Here is a 16,009-nt window from a genome sequence, read left to right as displayed (position 1 = left end):
ACCCCCACTGAGCGTTGACAAACTACTGGAGTACCCGTGGTCTGGCAGCTCCGTTCCCTGTGAAGTCATCGCCGCCTCTTCCGCTCTAGCCTGCTCCGGTTGGCGCGGTTCCATTAAAGATGTGCGCGCCTGTGCAGCCGGTCCGTTCTCATAGTGACGTTACCGTTTTTAAGATGCGGCTGTCTTTCAAGATTACAAATACAGAAGTAAAAAATGGTCAAGGTTTTAGCTGGGTTAAATCAATTATAGTGCGGGAGCACTCGCCCGCAGCAGTGCGTACCTTAGCTGTGCGTTCTCTTAAAGACAAACGCCTATTGGCCGAGGTGACAGAACCAACACTAACAAAAAGAGAGGCTTCAGTCAAACGCCCGACAACAGGCTCTTCATAAGAGATCCAAACTACTCTACTCTTGATTGAAACCTTCACTGCTTCCCTTAAAAGAGATCCCAACTACTCTACTCTTCATTAAAACCTTCACTGCTTCTATATATTTGATGGCTGCAAGAAGCGTTGCAAGCATAGCAGGAAGCTGTACTGCAGATACTGATGCTTGACATAGGAAAATACTCTGGACGGGCGCACTGTTGCTCGCTAGGTAGGAACTCTACTTGCGCTGAAAGACGTGCCGGCATGTAAACGCGAGATAAATAATTCCCAAGTGCAGTAAATGACCTCGTGCCTTAAAATAATGGATGACGCCTTAGCTTGTCGAAGAATGATATGCTAAATTCAAAAAAGTTCTAATCGCATTGTCATAATGCGTGTCTTCGGAGCGCTGAACCCTCTAACTATAAACAGTGATATCTCCTTTGGTCCCATTCTTACGTTCTTACGTGAGGTACCCAAAAGCATCAAAAATATCATTTCCTTTGCGTTCCGGGGTCACATCGTGCCAAAGTGTCGGTGGTATTCCGAGTGAGAAAATGTTTTTAATAAGTTATACTACATCTTGGCATACATTTTCGAAAATGCCAGCTTTCCAAACTCGCTATTACAAGACTCACACTGGTGTAAAAAACTCATCGAGAGCGGTTCCCAATGGCGCAATTTGCATGAGAGGGATTGAGAGATTTGGACTGGAAGACGTCGCTTTGTCTCAAGACGTTTGATAGTTTGTCGAAAATCTCAGCATTCTCTCTCCTGGCGACAGCCAGTTTATATATATATATATGAGAGAATCCAACATCCACAGAAACCAAGGGACACAGGAGATTTTAAATTTATTTATTTATTTTGCGGTGTTGATTAGTTTAGAATATTACTGAATATGTTATTGCTTAAAGCTAATTGATTTGAAAAGCAGAAGAAAAAACAACCACATGCCGCCGGTGGGATCCGAACCCACGACCTCCGAATTACGCGTCCGGTGCTCCACCGCTGAGCTACGGCGACGGCTGTCTGATCTTCTGCTTTGGGGGTATTTTATGTTTACATGTGACCTAAACTTGAGAGTGTTCATCAGCGCCGCCCACGTTCATAAGCGGCAGACGTAGTACGTCCTGAGTTACCGCTGGTGTGACGTAGAACGTCATCGAGCGACGAGGGTGGAAGCTGTGAGAGAACCCTTTTATGCCTCCTATGGCGTCAAGACTGCCAGAACCGGGGCCCTCGCTAAGCAATTAAGCAAACAAGGGAAGGGGATTGAGGGGCTCGTTATAAGTATGAGAGAAGCCAACAGCCACAGAAACCAAGGGAGACAGGGGATTTTTAATTAATTTATTTATTTTGTGGTGTTCATCAATTTAGAATATTGCTGAATATGTTATTGCTTAAAGCTAATTGATTAGAAAAGCAGAAGAAAAAACAACCACATGCACCGGTGGGATTGTAATCAATTAGCTCAAATTCCAAAAATTTGCTTTGTTTAGTGGCCGTGTTTGCTTAGACAACTCCAATGCTGGCTACGGGACCGCCACCTTCGGGTCTAGTTTATCAAAAGGGCGCTGAAACAATTTATGCATTTCTGTGGCCCCTCCACATAACTGTGTCTGTGGCCCCTCTACATAACTGTGCTCTTCATACAAATGGTCCTTACATCAAGGTTACATCGCTATTCTACGCCTGACCGCCCAGATGTGGATCTCGGGAAATGATCAGTTCTTTCGAAAAGTATTTCTGGTACAGTTTCCCTGCGATCATTACCCACGCTCCTAGCTTAGAACAAAGACGTTTTGCTTGATGAGGCCCGCCATCCAAATTTCACGAATAATGGCAAAAAAAAGTTGCAATAACACTGCGAAAATAAAAAAATTCACGCATGACTGTTCTGTTTTTGCCTGAGTGAAACTCACTGATGTTTTGTATTGCCACAAGCAGGGGTTTATTCAATGTTGAACCCAGCTGGATCGCCATCCGAATTCGAGTACAAGCTCCCAGTACATACCGCCTGTAAAAAAGACTACCGCAAGTTACGGACTACCGGGCTGGCGGGGAACAAAAGAAAAAAAAATTGGAACGCAGACTACAGTGCCACTTTAAGTCTTATTACGCGACAGCTTGATGGGTTAATTCCCATATATAAGGAAGTTCATTCTAAACTTTACAATCGCCCGCCGCGGTGGCTCAGTGGTTACGGCGCTCGGCTGCTGACCCGAAAGACGCGGGTTCGATCCCGGCCGCGGCGGCTGAATTTCTTGAAGGCGAAATTCTAGAGGCCCGTGTGCTGTGCGATATCAGTGGACGTTAAAGAACCCCAGGGGGTCGCAATTTCCGGAGCCCTTCACTACGGCGTCTCTCATAGCCTCAGTCGCTTTGGGACGTTAAACCCCAATAAAAACAATAAAAACAATAAACTTTACCATCATAGATCCCTAAGAGTCCTCGTACCCCTTCTGGCGCAGTGGTGCAGCGGTTAAGCGAAGCGCTGCTGCCCTGCGATGACACTTGCTCTCAGCGGTGGGCTGCTCTCAGAAGTAGATTGCTCTTCCCGAGCTACCAGTCATCGGTTTAACTGCCATTTGACACGGTGGGCAGTTTGCTCACTACACGGTGGGTAGATTTTGATGACACCGCAATATCACGCTATCTAGGTGGCCCACCTGCCTCATAGGTGGCAACGCTGTCGCGCAAAAAATAGAATGACTTGCAAGCGATCACTTTCTGCTCAACCTGCCTTAAGACCGCCGCGGTGGCTCAGCAGTTAGGCACTCGTCGTCGCGTTACACTCCTAAAGTGCAAGCTTAAGCGTCATTAATTAGCGGCTAATTAGCACAAAGTCTTTAATCAGTAATTAGTCATTAATTATTGACACGTCATTATTTAGAAATTAGTAATTGATTTTGTGTGACGTCATCCAGTGGTGATGTCACCAATGCCACAGAGGCAGTCAAAGTGGTGCGGAAAACGCTTTTACCTCTACGCACTTTAGACAGTCAAAGTGCACTCTGAATATTTGTGCAATTCTTTTTGCAATCGTTTACAGATTTCTTTCTGCAAAATTGTTTACACGTTTCTTTCTGGAATTCTTTCTGCAATTCTTTACATTCCTTTCCGCAATTCTTTACATTCATTATGCAGCAGCGTTGGCGTAGAGGTAGAGCATCCGCCTAGCGTGCAGCAGGACCGGGGCTCTAATCCAGGTGCCACGCAAGTCTCCACCGGTTTTAAAAAAAACAACGTGTCGATGGACTTGCATAACCAGACCTGGAGTGCTGCCTGATCTCGGTGTCCAGAACCGACAACGCTCGAAATGGATTTGTCCACCCTGGTGTAGTACTTGGCCGCAATCTTCTATGATTAAACAAATTAACCCTCGGCCCTCAGTCCTGACTCAGTCCTGACCAAGGCGGTGGTCAGACCTATGACGCAGCAGAGGGTGCTAAGAATGTCTGCCTGCGGACAGACCGCCATTGTAAACTGAACCTGGCAACGTTTAATGCTAGAACCTTATCCAGTGGGGCTAGCTTAGCAATGCTGTTGGAGGAATTAGCGGGTATTAAATGGGATGTCATAAGGCTTAGTGAGGTTCGGAGGACAGATGAGGGCGTCTGCAGTCCTAAAGGGCGGGCACGCACTGTGCTATCGTGGATTAAGAGACAGACGAGAACTAGGTGTGGGATTGCTCAGCAATCAGGATATAGCTGGTAACATGGAGGAGTTTTATAGCATTAACGAGAAGGCGGCAGCTATCGTAATTAGGCTTAATAAGAGGTACAATCTGAAGGTGGTGCAGACCTACTCGCCTACATTAAGCCATGATGACCAGGTCGTTGAATGCTTCTATGAAGGTGTAGAATCGGCAATGACCAAAGTAAAATCACAGTACACTGTACTGATCGGCGACTTCAATGCGAAGGTAGGCAAGAAGCAGGCTGGAGACCAGGAGGTAGGTGACTATGGGATAGGTTCTAGTAATAGCTGGGGAGGGGTATTAGTTGAGTTCGCAGATAGCAGTAATTTACGGATAATGAATACCTTCTTCCGTAAATGAGCAAACAGAAGTGGACGTGGAAGAGGCCCAATGGTGAGACTAAAAATGAGATAGTCTTCATACTATGCGCTCACCCTGGCATCGTAGAGGATGTAGAGGTCCCAGAAAGGTCCGTTGTAGCGACCGCAGAATGGTAACGTCTCGTATGAGCTTAGATTTGAAGAGGGAATGGAGGAAACTAGTGAAGCGAATAGCTATTAACGAGTTAGCGCTGAGAGGGAAAGTAGAGGAATTAAGGATATCGCTGCAGAACAGTTTTCCGCTTTAACTAAAGAAGAAGACCGTAACATTGAAACAATGAACGATAATCTCGCAGCTAACGTTACGTACTGTGCCGCAGAAGTAGCTGTTAGGATGGTTCGACCGGATACGGGCAAGCTATCTCAGGAGAATAAAGATGTGAATAAGAAACGCCAAAGCATGAGGACGTCTAACTCCAGAGACAGAATAGAACTAGCAGAGCTATCAAAGTTAATAAATAAGCGCAAGATAGCCAACATAAGGAAGTTTAACATGGAGAAAATCGAGCATGCTCTAAAGAACGGAGGTAGCCTAAAAGCAGTGAAGAGAAAACTAGGTATAGGTAAAAACCAGATGTATGACCTAAGAGACAAACAGGGCAATGTCATTAGCAATATGGACAGGATAGTTGAAGTAGCCGAAGAGTCTTGCACAAATCTAAACAGTAGCGAATGTAATCACAACGTTACTGAGAGAGGCAGTCGAGCACAGCAATGGGACATCCCACCACTAAAGAAGGAGGAAGTAAACAAAGCCTTAGGAGCAATGCAAAGGGGTAAAGCAGCGGGTGAGGATCGGATCGGTGAGGAGCGGATTTGTTGAAGGACGCAGGAGAGATTGTGCTAGAAAAACTTGTCACCCTGTATGCGCAATCCCTTGTGACCTCTAGCGTACCAGGAGCTTGGAAGAACACTAACATTATCTTAATTCATAAGAAATGAGAAGTGAAGGACTTAAAGAATTACAGACCGATTAGCTTACTGTATGTTGCATGCAAGGAATTTACTAAGGTTATCGCTAACAGAGCCAGGACAACCCTAGCCTGCAATCAACCAAATAATCAGGCAGGCTTTCGTAAAGGATGCTCGACAATAGACCATATTCACGTTATAAATCAGGTGACAGAGTAATGCGGAGAATATAACCAACCCCTATAAATAGCGTTCACTGATTACGAGAAAGCATTAAACTCAGTTGAAACCTCTGCTGTCATGCAGGCATTGCAGAATAAGGGTGTAGAAGAGTGTTATGTGAAAATATTGGAAGATATCTATAGCGACTGTAGAGCTACCATAGTTCTCCATAAAGTCAGCAATGAAATTCTAATAAGGAAAGGGGTCAGGAAGGGAGACAAGATCTCGCCAATCATATTCACCGCCTGTTTACAAGAAGTATTCTGGGGCCTGAAATGGGCACAGTTGGGGATAAGAATTAATGGAGAACATCTAAGTAATTTGCCATTCGCTGATGACATTGCCCTGCTAAGTCACTCAGGACATGAACTGCAAAGCATTATCAATCAGTTCGACACGCAGAGGAGAACGGTGGGACTAGAAATTAACATGCAGACAACCAAAGTAATGTTCAGCAGTCTAGCAAGGGAACAGCAGTTCAAAATTGGTAGCGAGGAGCCTCCGGCCCTCAACATGGGAGGTGTACACGGCCGCAGTCGTCCAGCAAGACGTCGTGGTGAACGGCCTAACGTTCCGAGCTCAAGCCATAACACATGCAGAGGAGGTCGCCATTGCACTAGCCGCCGCAGACCAGGACTCCCGAGTCCTCATTACCGACTTGAGAGGGGCCTGCAGAAATATTTAAAAGTGATACATTCCTTTCTTTGCGTATCGTATCTTTCAAAATAGCGACTACCTCGGGGCCCCCGCGTCTCGAAAGATCGTATGGGCTCCTGCTCACATAGACCTCAAAGGCAGGGAATCGGAAAATGCCGCCGCCCGCGCACTCACTCTCCGTGCAGCGCCTTCAGACCCTTGCGAAACGGATCCTGAACCGAATCCGGCCCTCATTTTTCAAAAAACTACTTAATTATACCGATCCAGCCATGCAATTCTTAAGCCCTGTAAGGGCCTTACAAGGCGGAGGAACGCACACTCCTCCGTCTTTACACGAAAACACTGCTGTGCCCCGCAGTTTTAGAACACTTTGATCCTGCATGTACAGGAAAATGTCGGTACTATGCGAAGTCTTCGGACATCTTCCACATGGTATGGGCATGTCAGTCAACTCCGAACCTCGCCCCAAAACCCAACTCCACCCGGGAGGACTGGGAGGGAGCCCGGTTCGGCTGCTCCGAGCTGGTGAGCCAGAAGGCTCTGGTCGAGCGCGCCCGAGCCGCGGCAGTCGCCAATGGGCTCCTGTACTGAGGAGCGCACCTAGAGATTGTAAGACGTGGCCCTTTCCAGGCATCTCAAACTTCCTCCCTCTTATGTAACAGTAATAAAGTTTTTCAGACAGACAGACCCCGCCCACACCCTCACCGTATAAGACAATGTGGAAATAAAAAAGGCGGTTTCCTAAAACTCGTACCAGCTTCGCCAGGCTGCTCGCGAAGAGCAATATGAATCGCACCCCATCCCGAACAACTCAAGCGTAACCGATGGCAGCACCTGCCATAGAAGGACACTGGGGCATCTCTTGACCACTGCAACACTTTTGCAGGAGTTGTAGGGAGACTCCCAGGGACCTATAAATGCAGAGAATGACCAATTCCACGCGTACGGACATTAACCCATTAATGGTATTCCAACAACTGCCATCAGTCAACGCTCGATTTGAACGGCGGAACAGAAGGGAAAACCGATCTCCTAGCACACCTAACCAGGATTTGACATAACTACGCAAATCTACCACCATTTTGTTGCGAAAGCAACACTATGCCAGCGAGCTCGGCTTGTCGCGTGGTCGCACTTCAGCCGTATGCCGTGGCGCACGAACGACCTTGAGCCGCCGTTGCCTAGCAACGCCGCAGCCGTCGCCGGCACATGCGCACGGCACATCTTACGGCACATGCGCACACTGAGTCAGAACGAGCACAAAATCCAAATTTGGCAAACTGCTCCTAAGATACTTTTCTTCCTTTTTGGACAGGCAAAGTGATATCGTGCTGACACAGTTATCACCTTCCCTGTTAATATGATAAGCTTCACAAATCTCACGGGCTAACCTTGGGCCTCCACTACCAAGCATATACGTGGCATCAAACGCCAGCACGTACCCGCACCGCTTACAATGCGTGGCCAGAAACAATGCATCGCTGTAGAATAATAAAACGTGGCAGCGCTTATTAATCGACGTTTCGGATAGACCCTGGCGGTGCAATGCAAATTTCGGAAGTGACAGCTTTTAAACATACGTTAGGGTCAGGCTTAACGTGAACTACCAGCCCCCCCAAAAAAATGAGCAAGGCGGAAGAGAAGAAGAAAATGGAACGAATAAAATTAAGGGAGGAATGAAAACACATTGAAAAGTGCACAGACTGACACCAACCAGTCCTACAAGTGGAGGCAGATATCCGGTGGAGGGGGCTAGAGAAAGGTTAAGAAGGTGTAAGGAGGAGTAAGAGAGAAGGTTAAAAGCACCTCAAATAAACGGTCACGGTTTCCTCCTAATGCTATGAATGAAGTAAAATCAGCTCCGAAAGGCCAGAAAGAGGCGCAGCAGGGCAACAGTAATCGAAACTTATACCCGTTACCGCATTTTTGTTAAAAGCGTGAAGCGCCTGACACATGAAACAGTTTAGGAATGTGCGAAAATGGGCATACAGAGCTTTAAGAGGAGGTAGTGACGAAGAGAAAATAAGGGTAAATAAAGTGGAACGGGCAGCCAGAGATTGATCCATGGCCCGGTGGCGCCAAGACGGGGGAAAGATAGATAGATAGATACAGAGAGAGGGAAAGGCAGGGATGTTAACCAGAAAGGATTCCGGTTGGCTACCCTGCACAGGGGAAGGGAATGAGGGGAATTAAAGAGGAAAGAGAGAAGGAACGGGAAATAATCACAGTCTTTCAATCAAGGCAGTCTCTCTCAAAAAAAAACAAAAGAGTGTAACGGCCGTAGTTAGGGCAACCCCGACCCGGATACTACGAAGCGCAACCATCTCTGCACGGGTAAGACCACGGGGGAGGGTTACCGCACACGGAGGGATTAGAGAAGGTGGTGAGGCCGACATTCACCACCTGCTGTGGGTTTGCCCGGCGTTGAAGCCGAGAACAATTCGGCACCTGGCGGCAGCGGGTCTTTTGCCCGATAATAGTGCTTCATGCACCGCTTGGACACAAGTACCTCATTATCGTTCACTGCTCGATTTTATTAGATCAGCGAACCTTTACTCATTTATTTAGGCATCCTCATTTATCATTACATGCCGTTTTATGCCCTGAGGCAATCAACATCGCATTAAAAAAAAAGAGTGCCTTGTAAGCCTCGATGGCGGTTGACTGTTGTGGCCACGGACCGAGGATTTGGCCTCTGTGAAAGGGCGAGGATCCAGGCGGTCCAGAGCACAGCGCAGCTTATGTCTTTCGGCCCCAAAGGCAGGGCACTCACACAAGAAATGAGTGATTGTCTCTTCACAGGCGCAGTTCACACAAGAAGGGCTGTCGGCCATCGCGATCCGGAAAGCATACTTATTCCTGAAGGCAACACCGAGCCATAGACGACACAGTAATGTTGCTTCATGACGCGCTACATCACACGGAAGACGGAGGCGCAGTCCAGGGTCCAATGTCCTGAAACGACGGTTGCACAACTCTCCAGTGTTCCACGCTGAAAGTGTGAGCTCCAACCTCAAGGAACGAAGCCCAAACGCTGCGTCAGCTCTCGTCACGGGGATATTAACGGGGATTCCGTCATTGTGGGCAGAACGGGCAGCTTCGTCAGCCTGGTGATTGCCATGAATGCCGCAGTGGCCCGGCAGCCACTAGAAAATTATGTCATGTCCTTTCAATGTGGCGTCATGGTACAGCTTGCGGATTTCGGCAACGAGTTGTTCGTGTTACCCACGGCGTAGTGCAGTTTGCAGGCCTTGAAGGGCTGCTTTAGAGTCGGTGAAAACTGTCCAGTCATGTGCAGATTCCTGACTGATTAACTGAACTGCAGCTCGTAGGGCAGCTAGTTCTGCACCAGCTGAAGAGGTGAGATAGGTAGTCTTCACCTTCATTAAAATAGACCTGGCCGGTATCACCACAGACCCAGCAGAGCTTGTTGAAGTCACTGAGCTATCTGTGTAGATATGTATGCGGTGTTTATGATTAAAATGCAAATGATGCAGTGTCAGTTGCTTGAGAGCAGGCAACGTTAAATCAGATTTCTTATTAATTCCCGGAATAGATAGGTGCACCCGGGGTTCATGGAGACTCAATAGGGGTGAGCATTACCTTGATGGATGGCCGAACTGCGAAGGAAGATAGGCACGGTGAGCTTGAATTACATTTGCAAACGCATTATGTGGTCTGAGTACGGGAATAGCTGCAAGATGATGACTCGGAACTCGCGTGAGGTGCCGAATATGTGTTCTCATGGTTTCAGCAGCAGTGTATGAAGAAACAGGATGCTCCCCACCGACAAGAATAGTAGCTGCCCTTGAGGCACATTTAGGTAGCCCAAGGCAGATTCGTAGAGCTTGCGCTTGAACACTTTCATCTGTCTGAAGGTTTGTCGTTCTAATATTGTTTAAAATGGGAAAGCTATACCGCATGTATCCCAGGAACAGCGAACGGTACAGTTGAAGCATCGAGCGTACAGATGCGCCCCAGGACTTTCCCCCAAGGAAGGAGGGAATATGAACAATCGCTGTCAGTTTCTTTCGCATGTCGTAAAGATGGGGACTCCGCGAGAGGTTCCTATCGATAACAACGCCAAGGAAGCGATAGTTTTTCTCATAGGGAATGGCGTTGCCTTAATATATATTTGGGGTAACATGTCATTTTTTTTCGCGTGAACGCCACGAGAGAACATTTCTCGGTTGAAATATTTAGGCCCTGCTGACGAAGGTATAACGTCAGTATCGTTGCCGCCTTTTGTAGTCTCGCAGGAACTTGGGGACGGGTCACGCTTGATGCCCAAATACAGATATCATCGGCGTATATTGAGATCTGAACAGATTGTGGCAATGAGTCAACCAGGCCGATGAGAGCTATGGATCACCTTCCAGAAGTGAAAGTAAGTCATACCCCAGAATAGTTCTGTTGAATGCTCGCAGCATTCTTAACAAGGTCACAGAATTGGAATTTTTATTGCTCTCAGAGAACCCGCATGTCGTTTGCATAACGGAAACATGGCTCAACAGTGATGTTTCTTCTGATTGCATTGTTCCTCCTGGCTACACAATGCTCAGATGGGATCGAGATTCCCGTGGGGGTGGTGTGGCCATTAGTGTGAAGTCATCGCTCTCAGTTTCCACGATTACGAGCGAAATGCCAGAGTCAGTGTGGTGTAAAATTATGTTTTCTGGTGCTGCGTACGTCATAGGAGCAATTTACAGGCCACCGAATACTTCACCCGATTTTCTCGATAAGTTAAATGAGTTTCTTTTCAGTCATGTAACTAGGAGCACCCGCCTGCTAATGACTGCCGATTTCAACTTCCCACATATTGATTGGGGATTGACTACGCCTGGGCATACAGAAATTTCTAGCGCGGAAAAATTGCTGGATATTGCTTTCTTTCACAATTTGAGACAAGTAGTTGGACAACCTACACGAATATCGCCTCAGTCACAGTCATTACTAGACTTGGTGTTCCTCTCAAATAATGTAGGAGATATTGAAACAAATGCACCGATGGAATATCTGATCACAAAATTATTTTCGTGAAAGTGCTTACTTCTGCAAACGTTCCTACGGAACCTATGGTGCGAGTAGAAATCAAAGAGTACGGGAAGGCCGATGATACATCCATCCTGGATTACCTGGAAACTTGTTTTGATGAATTTGAAAGTGCCTCTGAAAATGCATCAGTTGACTGGTTATGGCAGCGTCTTAAAGTTATCATCAGTACTTGTGTCGACCGGTACATTCCAACTAGAGTTAAGAAAACAAAGCAGCGCAACCCATGGGTCACCAGGTATATCATTCACGCGAAACGGAAGTTGAAAAGATTGCGTAGAAAGAAAGCCGACTTCAACGACATACAGGTTTTACGTCAAAAAATAAAAATGTTGCTATCGGCTGCAAAAGAAAGATTTTTCAATCACACTCTTAGTGGTTTTCTGCGAAATTCTCCAGAGAAATTTTGGCGCTATCTTGATAAAAAAAAGGAAAGAGTAAAGCAGGTGACAGTGGGAGCCGAACTTATTGCAGATAAAACGAATATGGCCGACCACTTCCATAAGTATTTCCAATCTGTATTCGCAACAAACACGAGCCAAAGCGACGCACACGGCGAAGCACATTCTCGTGAAACGTCTATCGATGCTATCAGCTTTACTCAGAGCGAAGGGCTGGCATTAATGGAGACATCCTTAGATGGATAGAAGCGTACTTGGCGAAACGCAAACAGGCGGTACGTGTTGACAATTGCGAGTCTGGCTCTTTGGATGTCTATTCTGGTGTACCACAGGGTTCTGTGCTGGGGCCATTGCTATTTCTAGTTTATATCAAAGACGCAGTATGTGCTGTTGGAAATTCTGTTAAACTGAAACTATTTGCGGATGATTGCCTCATTTATGCACCTGTCACATGTGAAGGAGATCAGATTAACATTAACCAAAACTTGCAGGCTTTTGCACTTTGGTGTGAGAAATGGGAAATGAAAATCAACTTCAATAAGACCACATTTACCCATATAACTAAGAAACGAAATATAATTTCTTTTCAGTACAGTATTGCAGGTCACGATTTGGTTAATGTTAGTACATTCAAGTATCTGGGGGTGTCAATTTCTCACAACCTAAGTTGGCACAATCATGTCGAAAATGTTTGTGCGGTGGCACATAGAAAACTGTGTTTTCTAAGAGGAAAGTTGGGGAGAGCAACGAAAGATGTCAAACTTTTAGCATACAAATCTCTCATACGGCCTTCCCTAGAATATGCATCTGTAGTATGGTCTCCTCGGCAGAAGATTCTTTCAACGGAAATAGAAAAGATTCAAAGACGTGCAGCGAGATTTATTTGTTCCAAATACAGGAAAACAGATTCGGTAACGGAGATGTTAAACTCATGTAGTCTAGAAACATTACAAAAAAGACGTAAAAAGCAGAGATTAAAAATATTTAATAATAATAATAATAATATAATAATAATAATATTAATAATAATAATAATAATAATAATAATAATAATAATAATAATAATAATAATAATAATAATAATATATATTAATATTATTTATGATTTGGTAAATATTTTACCAAATCAATAATAATAATAATAATAATAATAATAATATAATATTAATAACATTTATGATTTGCTAAATATTTTACCAAATCATTCACGGAGAAATTAACATCAATAAAAAAAAATATCTGCAGCCTCCAGGTAGACTAAGCTCCCGCGTTAACCACCACAAAGCGATTCGGCCGTGCTTGACACGAACTAACGTCTTTCGCTGCTCATTCTTTCCGGATCCTATTGAGCACTGGAATAAACTGCCCGCTCACGTTGCTGAGTCTACAGGTGTAGCGGCATTCTTGAATGCACTTGGGGATTCCGTCTAGGCATGGGATTCTTGCAGATGGGCGCGTAACTGATTGTCCAATATTGCTTTTTGTATAGCAAGTGGTTCTACAGTGGTGTGAACTGTGTTGCGTTTCAATGCTCTCTTGTATTGTATGCTCAAAGAATCTTGTTCATTCATGGTTATATATGCATTTTTTTTTCTCTTCACTTTCCCTCCCTGTAATGACCCTCAAATGAGGGTTGACAGTATTCATAAATAAATAAAAATAAATAAATGTTGAAAAGAGTTGGGCTCAACACGCCACCCTGCGGGACTCCGCGCGAATTTAGATGCGAAGTGGTTGGTCCGTCTTCAGTCTGGACAAAACACTACCTCCCTGACAAATAGCTGCGTATCCAGCTGAACATGAGGCCTCCAATCTCAGCAGCTTCTAACGCGTCCAAAATGGCCTGATGCGTTACGTTGTCGTAGGCACCCTTGACGTCCAAGAAAAGTACCACAGTCAATCTTTTCAAGTTTCTTTGGTGCTGGACAGATGATACAAGGTCAACCACATTGTCAATGGAAGAGCGGCCACGTCGAGACCCAGACATAAATGCAGGGTAAAGTTGGTATCGCTCCAGGTACCATTCCACGCGTGTTAACAACATACTTTCCAAGACTTTCCCGACACAGCTGGAGAGTGCAATTGGTCGGTATGCTGTAATGTCGAGTGGTGATTTTCCCAGTTTAAGGAGTGGTACAAGACGACTGGTCTTCCATGCATTAGGAACTATGCCCTCACACCATGACTTATTGTATGTATCCAGAAGAACCCGTCGAGCCTCTTGGCCAACGTTGGCGAGCGCGGAGTATGTCACACCATCGGGCCCCGGCGATGACGACCTTCTGCAACAAGCCAGCGCAGCGTCAAGTCCCTCCATGGAGAAGAGGTTATCCATTCGTGAATCCCACGAGGGTGGAACATCACTCCAGAGCAGCGTTGTGGATGGGTTGCGTTGGCCTGTTATTCTTGCGCAAAATTCTTCGGCTACCGCGATCTCGCTGCGTTTTTGGTGGAGCGCGAGGGATTTAAACGGGTGGCGCTGTTGAGGGGACGTGCGAAGGCCACGGATCGCATTCCAAACGCGTGACAAAGGCTTTCGTGGGTCAAGTGTCTCACAAAATGCTCTCCAACGTTGTGTCTACAGAGCTTGAATTCTGCGCTAGATGTTCTTCTGTAGGCGTCTTGCATCTCTGAGGTCTAAGCGCGACATTGTGCGTCGGTATCTGCGCTCTGCTCTACGCCGTTGTGCCCGCAGTCGTTGTAATTCAATAATAAAGTCGGTGTACTTTGCGACGGGGTTGTAGCAACACGCTTCGCTCTCCATGACCTCCTTAATTTTTTGTTCAAGACCTGCCGAGAATCCTTTCATGCATGCATCCTCCATACGTGCTTTAAAAACTGTCCAATCAATGCGCTGCATACGTGTGGCAGAACGGGACGTGGAATGGCCGGTAAAATTCAGGTAGGTTGGGATGTGATCACTGCCATGGGTTTCTACATTCGAAAACCATCGGACGTTGTTGGTTAGGCATCGCGAAACGAAAGTCAAATCTAGGCAGCTGCTATAGGTCACCCCTCGAATATAAGTCAGGGTTCCGTCATTCAGGCACTGGAGGCCATGGTCAGAGGCGAAGGAGGCGAGTTTTCTTCCTCTAAGGTTCATCCCAACGCCTCCCCACATGGTGTGGTGAGCATTGAAGTCACCCATAATCACCCATGGACCGGAAGTGGCTCGCATCAAATCACTCAACCTTTTTTCGTCAAAGCGGCTTGACGGTGCCATGTACACAGCCAAAAGCGTAAACTTGAGGTCACGGCTCTTCACTGTGAGGCAAACATACTGGTTCTCATTGTGTGGGGGAACCGAATGAAGCACATATGTAAGTTCACGCCGATTGTAGACGATGACTTTGCTGGTTCTGTTGCGGGTGGGGGAAGTAAAAGCTTCATAACCGGATAATCGCAAAATGTTGGGCAGATTGGGTTCACAGATAACAAGAATGGGATAGCGGTTTTCATAAACATAATGACGAATATGTGAAATCCGGGACTGGAGCCCGCGGGCATTCCACTGAAAAATAAAAGCTTGCTTGACTTTCTTCGTAAAATATTGTTCCGGGGGAGCCATGGTGCCTTCTAATGTAGAGCTGCAAGAAGTGGCTGTAGCGCGTCCAGTACTTGCAGTGCGTTGTGTGCTGCTGGCGTGCGCAAGCAGACAGCAGAGCACGCATGACATTCATCAGTGACGTTAGCATTGCAATCACTTGTATATCTTGGCCCTTGTCGGAATCGTGCCTTTTGCCCGGATCAGTCGTAGGTGTTGCAGACATGGGGTGCGGCAACGTACCTGACGAAGTGTGCGGTGTAGGCTGTGGTAGTAGTGGCCACGTTGTGTCAGAGGCAGCAGGGCATGTTTCATGAGTCGCCAGGCTTTCCTGATTTGTTGTCGGTGGAGGCGGACAAGCTGCACTGCCGCTTGGGGTCTTCTCTTCAAAGGTATTTGTTTCCTTCAACGACCTTCGGCGGCGGCGCGAACGACGTCGTCGCACCTTTGCAGCGGCTTCTCTGTGGGTGGAATGATCACGCACCATTTGCTTCAGTACCGCCCTCTCTGTCTTTAGGCGAGGGCAGTCCTTCGAGGAAGAGGCGTGAGGGCCACGACAGTTGGCGCATTTCAAGGCTGTCGCGCGGCAACTGTCGCCGCTATGTGGCTGAGAGCATTTTGGGCCCACAATGGAGTTGTGATTGACCCCGCTCACATGACCAATCTTCATACATTTCCGGCACTGTAGCGGCTTAGGTACGAATGCACGAACTGGGTGACGAAAGTGCCCCACCTTCACGTATGATGGAATGCAGTCACCCTTGAAAGTCA

The sequence above is a fragment of the Amblyomma mixtum genome, chromosome 8, assembly GCF_055824585.1.
Source record: "Amblyomma mixtum isolate Tamu chromosome 8, ASM5582458v1, whole genome shotgun sequence".
NCBI lineage: Eukaryota > Metazoa > Arthropoda > Arachnida > Ixodida > Ixodidae > Amblyomma > Amblyomma mixtum.
The sequence above is the reverse complement of the archived record's forward strand: the minus strand, read 5'-3'. Positions refer to the sequence as shown.